This window comes from Notamacropus eugenii, chromosome 1 (genome assembly GCF_028372415.1).
Source record: "Notamacropus eugenii isolate mMacEug1 chromosome 1, mMacEug1.pri_v2, whole genome shotgun sequence".
In the NCBI taxonomy this organism is placed as follows: Eukaryota; Metazoa; Chordata; class Mammalia; order Diprotodontia; family Macropodidae; genus Notamacropus; species Notamacropus eugenii.
The window spans coordinates 596,540,513-596,547,403 of NC_092872.1; the positions used below are offsets into that span (position 1 = coordinate 596,540,513).

Below are 6,891 nucleotides of genomic sequence, written 5' to 3' on the forward strand. Positions count from 1 at the left end.
AGAATTCATTGGCCACATTCCATTTCAAAAATTAATCTAAGGACAATATAAAAGCCCTCAGATTCACATAGTCTCTTTCTTTACTATTTTTAAAAGTTTATAGTAGACAAAAAGTTATTAATGCAATCACAATAGCTTATGGTGGAAACAAGCTGTTTCCATATAGGAATAGGAAAATTTTTTCCTATTGCTCAATTAAGCTATAAATGTAGTTTGGAACAGCTTGTAGAAGGTCTTGAATGCTTAGCATTATAGATATTGGCCACTGACATATTTAGTCTATCAGTTTCTCCAGACTTGGTCCTTTCACTGTTCTATCTCTTGCAAATTTTTACCAATTGACTTTCTAATCCTTGTGATTCAGAGGCACCATCTGAGGAGTGGAAATTCCCTTCTCTGCCTATCCCTTCTCATACTTTCATCCCTATTCAGTTCAACCCTATATTGCTCCAGTTCCTGTCCTTCTCTGTCCTCTTCTATAATCCCTTCTACTCTTAAACTTCCCTTCATCCTGACTATCACACTTTTTCCATATTCTGGAAGTTAAGAAACTTGGCTTTCTCTCAAAGATAACTCACCTCCTCCAATACTAAGATACTCCTTCTCTCATGCTTCCCTGACTGGATGAGGCTAAGTTGGCATAATCCTTGGTCCCTTTAGTTACTAGATCCTATTTCTGTCATCTCTCAGCAGTTTATTGGCCTTTAAGTTTCAATCCATTGATCATCCACAAGCTTTCAAGTCACCCTCCATGTCCTTTTCACTGCAATCCTGCATCCACATCACTGAGGATATTGATATTTTATACTGATGCCCGTGAAAAATATACTGGTCTTCCTATTCATCAACCTCCTCAGTCCCCATTGGGGCAGCTAGGAGGTGCAGTGTATACAGCACCAGTGCAGGAGTCAGGAGGACCTGAAATCAAATCTCACCTAAGACACTTGACACTCACTAGCTGTGTGAACATGGGCAAGTCACTTCACCCCAATTGCCTCATCCTGGGTCATCTCCAGTCATCCTGATGAATATCTGGTCATTGGATTCAGATGGCTCTGGAGGAGAAGTGAGGTTGGTGTCCTGCACAGCCCTCCCTCACTCAAAACAAAGTCAAGTGCAAGTCATGTCATCATTTCTCTGATGGCATGATCTTCTTCAGCAACGAAGGATGAACACACACACATAGTCCCCATTACCTCCATCTAAATTCATCAGTGATTCAAGAAATAGTCACACTTGAGATATACCATCATCCAAATTTCTCCCATTTCCATGATCTTGTACTCTAAAATGTTTCTTTTTGATCTCCTGTCTTTCAAATCCAATACAATCCAACCCAACAGCATTTATTAAGATCACCTATATCTAAGGCATTGTGGTAGGTGGCAGTATATAAAGAAAAATGAAAAACAATTCCTGACCTGAAGGAGATTACAATCTCGTGATGAAGAGGTACAACATTTAAACATTATATATAGGGCAACTAGGAAGAAAGTGGAGAGAGTGAGGGAATGCCAGATCTAGAATCAGGAAGACTCATCTTCCTGAGTTCACATTTGACCTCAGACACTTACTAGGAATATGAGCCATTTGACAAGTCACTTCACCCTGTTTGCCTCAGTTTTCTCATCTATAAAATGAGTTGGAGTAGGAAATGGCAAACCACTCCAGTGTCTCTGCCAAGAAAACCCCAAATGGAATCATGAAGAGTTAGACACAACTGAAAAACAACTGAACAGCAACAATGCTTATGTATATGTATGTGCATGTGTACATGTATGTGTATGAAGGAGGGAGAACAGTCATAACTAAAAAGATCAGGAAAAAGAGAGTGTTTGAAGTATGAGAGAGTCTGTGCAAAGGACCAGAGGTGGGGAGATTGGAATACCTTCTCTTTTCCCCACTGCATCAGACCTTCTAAACCTATTTTCATTCTTAAAATATCCTCTAGTTCTTGTATCCCTCCTTTTTTCTGCCTATCTATTATCCTGTTTTGACTTTTTTTTCCTTCACAATCTTGGCATCCTAGTTAACCACTTCTTCAAAGCACCACCCTCTGCCCTCAGATATCTTGCCCTTTTCCATCTGCTTTTCATGCCCTAAAAATCTTAGACCTTGGGTATTGTGGGCCAGGACTGGACTCTAGGAGCCCTGAGTCAGTTTAAATTAACATTGCCCCCAAGTGTATGATCCAAAACCGGCCATACTCTCTTCTGAGCAAGGTTAAGTTCTGTTCTATGCTTTCAGTGGGAAGGTTATGAAACTTGTGATCCATTCCTGCCCAACCCCAACTTCTTTGAGTTCTGCTTTTACCTCCATGTGGACTATGTTTTTATTAAAGTATTGTTTCCTGTGTACGCTTAGGCTCTGAGCAATTCAGTGCAGTGGTGAACATTGTACCGAATATGGGAACGATTCAAGGGACACTGGGTCATTTCTTCAATTTGCCTTCTCTGTTCCTACTTTTGACCAACTGAATGCTACTCAAGAGAGAAACAGCACTCTTCTGACTGGATCCACTACATATTCTTGTTATCTATACTCAGCTGGGACTTCATAGCTGCATGGAAATCCTTTTAGTTATTAATACTCCCCACACTGCCTATTCCATATCTTTTCTTGTTTTAAAAAACTTATTTATTTTTAGTTTTCATCATTTACTTCCACAAGTTTTTGAGTTCCAAATTTTCTCCCCATCTCTCCCCTCCCCCCACCTCAGACTGTATGCATTCTGACTACCCCTTCCCCCAATCTGCCCTCCCTTCTATCCTCCCCCCTCTCTTATCCACTTCCCCTTCTATTTTCCTGTAGGGTAAGATATACATTTCTATACCCAATTGAGTGTGTATGTTATTCCCTCCTTAAGCCAAATCCAATGAGAGTAAGGTTCACTCATTGTTTCCTCTTACCTCCTCTCTCTTCCCTTACATTGTAAAAGCTTTTTATTTACTTTTAAGTGACATAATTTACCCCATTCTGCCTCTCCCCTTCTCCTTCTTCTAGTATATTCATCTCTCACATCTTAATTTTATTTTTTAGATATCATCCCTTTTTTAGATATCATCCCTTTGTATTCAACTTACCCTGTGCCCTGTCTCTGTCTCTCTGTCTGTCTCTCTGTCTCTGTCTCTCTCTGTCTCTGTCTCTCTGTCTCTGTCTCTCTTTCTCTCTGTATTTCCTTCAACTGCCCTAATACTGAGAAAGGTCTCATGAGTTACAAATAGCATCTTTCCATGTAGGAATGTAAACAGTTCAACTTTAATAAGTCCATTATCTCATGATTTCTCTTTCTTGTTTACCTTTACATGCTTCTCTTGAGTCTTGTATTTGAAAGACAGTTTTTCTCTTTAGCTTTTATTTTTTCTCAAGAGTGTATTAAATTCCTCTACATCATTGAATATCATTTTCCCACCTCATTGATTACACTCAGTTTTACTGGGTAGGTGATTTTTGGTTTTAATCCTATCTCCTTTGACTTCTGGAATATCATATTCTAAGCCCTGTGATCCCTTAACGTAGAAGCTGCTAGATCTTGTGTTATTCTAATTGTATTTCCACAATACTCTAAGTGTTTATTTTTTGGTCACTTGCAATATTTTCTCCTTGACCTGGGAACTCTGGAATTTGGCTATAATATTCCTGAAAGTTTTCTTTTTTTGATGTCAGGAGATGATTGGTAAATTCTTTCTATTTCTATTTTATCCTGTGGTTCCAGAATACAGAGGGGAGTTTCCTTTGATATAGGGTAGTTTTCTTTGATAACTTCTTGGAAGATGATGTCTAGACTCTTTGTTGATCATGGCTTTCTGATAGTCCCATAATTTTTAAATTGTCTCTCCTGGATCTATTTTTCAGGTCAGTTGTTTTTCCAGTGAGATATTTCACATTATCTGTTTCCATGGTTTTGTTTTATAATTTCTTGATTTTGCATAGAGTCATTAGCTTCCATTTGCACCATTCTAATTTTTAAGGAATTATTTTCTTCTATGAGCTTTTGAACTTCCTTTTCCATTTAGCCGATTCTGCTTTTTAAGGCATTCTTCTCCTTATTGGCTTTTTTGGACCTCTTTTGCCATTTGTTCCAGCCTATTTTTTTTAGGTCAACATATTGTCTTAATTCCTTGGTGAAATCAAATATTTCAAATAATCTAATCCCAAACATCACTGTTAAAGAGGAGAACAGTCCATTAACAAAAACACACATGGGACTTCTGTTCGGAATCACACCAAGAGCTTGATTCTTGAAAGAATCTTTACTGTGAAAGCAAAAGATTGATCCAAAGACTATAATTTTGTAATACAAATTCCATTCTGGTATACAGTACATTATGTCATGAACATGAGTTGATAAAATATTCAATGCATTAAACATTTTTACTAAGTATACTGTACTGTTTTATATATCTGAAAAATGAGTTAGAAAGTGTTTCTGCATTTCCTACTATCAGAAATTAATCAGTCTTTTTAAAGACAAAGGTCTTTAAAACACAGTTTAGTGCTTAGTGTTTGTAGCACAACTAATCAACTTAGTTCAGTGGATATTTTGGCAGCACTTAATTTGGCAACACGAGCAAGAAGCTGAGCTTTTTAAAAACAAGGCTTTGAGTAATTTGTGTTTTTTAAGATTTAGTTGTAATAGAATGTGAAAAAAATCGTATTCTAACACTTTAAACAAAACTGAAATTATTGATTGGTTCAGAAGATTTTATGGAAAGAAACTAATTTATAACAAAAACTTGGCATTGAGTAAAAGCTCCACTGTTTCAGCAAAGCTTGCAAAGTTTCAAAGAGGAATAGGGTAGGGCTATAACATTTACAACAGACATTTTCTCTTCCTCTTCTTGACAGGGGTGGGCAAAGAACTGCTCTAATAGCTTCATCAGAAACTGTCTAGACGCCTTGCTGTGTGAGTGCTGAACAGATATTCTACAGCACCAATCTTCTTTGCCCTGGCTAAGCCCTGTTGATAGGTAATTGGAGTCAGCCACTTCTCCTTTAGTTTCTCAATGGTGTCTTTACCATCTCTAAGTTCAAGTTTGGTCACCACTAGAATTATGGGAGTGTTAGGACAACGGTGTCACACTTCAGGATACCACTTTGCATGGTTATTTCCAAATGATGCAGGACTCACAAGGGAAAGGTAAATTAAGAATAAATCTGTTTGCAGATAGGATAAGGGATGCAATTGGTCATACTCTTCTTGGCCTGCTGTACTCTATAAACCCAAATTCACAGGTTTCCCTTCTACCATAACATTGGAAAAATCGTTGTCAAAGACAGTAGGGATATATTCTCCAGGAAGGGCATTGGCCAAAAAACTGATCAGTAGACAAGTTTTACCTCCAGCTCTGTCTCCTACCACCACACACTTGATGGCCTGCATTGGGGTGGCTCACAGGGCTGCCTAGGTGGAGATGGAGGTGGTGACTGCCTAAGCTGCCCAGGAGCAGAAGGGGAGGACCAACAGGGTTCAAGTAGAATAGGCTACTGACAAGGCGGGGGAAGGCCCCAGGAACAGTGGTACATGGATGGAGGGGAGCAGGCCACTACACAGTTCATGCCACCTCACCCCTTAGCTGACTAGAAGGTGATCTCAGGCAAAAGCCAGCATCCAAAGCTGGCCCAGTCTATTTTTTAAGGTGTAATTTTCTTCAGTATTTTTGGATCTCTCTTAACAAACTGTTGACTCATTTTTCATGTTTTTCTTGTATCACTCTCATTTCTCTTCCCAATTTTTCATTTACTTCTCTTACGTTTTTGATCTTCCTTGTTACCAAAGTAAGTTTCTATAGTCTGATTTTTTTTCACAATTTGTTCATTTTCCCAGCCATTTATTTGATTTTTTTAACTCTTAGTTAAAGTAAGGCTCTGCTTCCATTATGGAGGGCATATTGTCCCAAGCTTTAAGGGCTTTGTGCAGCTGTTTTCAGAGATACTTCTAAGGACCTGTAAGTTTTATGCTCTTTCAAGGTGGTATCATCTAAGAAGAGGTGTTTACTCCTCTCCTGGCCTATGTTCTGGTCTGTGAATGACCACAAGCACTCTTTTCTGCCCTGAAATCTTGAGGAGGGTTCCCTCTCCACTATTACCACAAGCCTTGCTATGCCAGTGCTTCTCTTTGCCCCAGTACTTCCACCCAGGACTGTGACCCAGATACAAGTATGGGCAAAGCAACAGAATCCTGTCTCAGTGCCAGAAAAGAGATCCCTGTAATCTCCCTCTGATCAATTGTTCAATCCTTTACCATCTGTGGTTGAAAGCTCTGGAAGCAGCCATTGTTGCCACCATTGCCACCACCATTGCCACCAGCACTGCCACAGCTACTGCTGTTGTGGCCCAACAGCTGTGCTGGGGCTGGAGCTAGACTGAGCTCTCTTACTCGGATCCAACAGACCTTTCCCACTGATCTTCTAAGTTGTCTTTGATGTTTGTGGGTTGAGAAGTCTGGAAACCACCACAGCTGCCTGCGATTCAGTCCCCTGAGGCCAGGTCTGTGCTGGCAAGGCTTGCATTGGACTGTGTTCCTCTCCCAACCTGGTACAACAAACCTCTCCTGTCCACCCTTGCAAGTTGTCCTGGGCTAGACATTTGTTTTACTCTGTCTTTTTATGGGTTCTGCTGTTCTAGAATTTCTTTACAGTCATTTTTAAAGGTATTTGGAGGGGTTTTTGGGAGAGCTCAAGTGAGTCTCTGTCTTTACTCTGCCTTTTTGACTCCACCTCTATTCAATACCTTTTCCGCTAAGCTCCTAATGTTCCCTCCACCCTCTTCTCTCCCAGCAGTTGACTTATCTCCAACTTTATTGAGAAATTTAAGGTCATCTGTCATAAGTTTAGCTCCAGTGGCAGAAAATGAGGTGACTTTTTTTTCCTTGCCAAAGTTAACCTTCCT

The 6,891-nt window shown here is 39.6% G+C and overlaps 1 pseudogene; it reads right to left on the bottom strand.

Moving 5' to 3' along the window:
• Positions 1–4,714: 4,714 nt before the first annotated feature.
• Positions 4,715–5,383, bottom strand: LOC140527853 (ras-related C3 botulinum toxin substrate 1 pseudogene; annotated as a pseudogene).
• Positions 5,384–6,891: the final 1,508 nt, after the last annotated feature.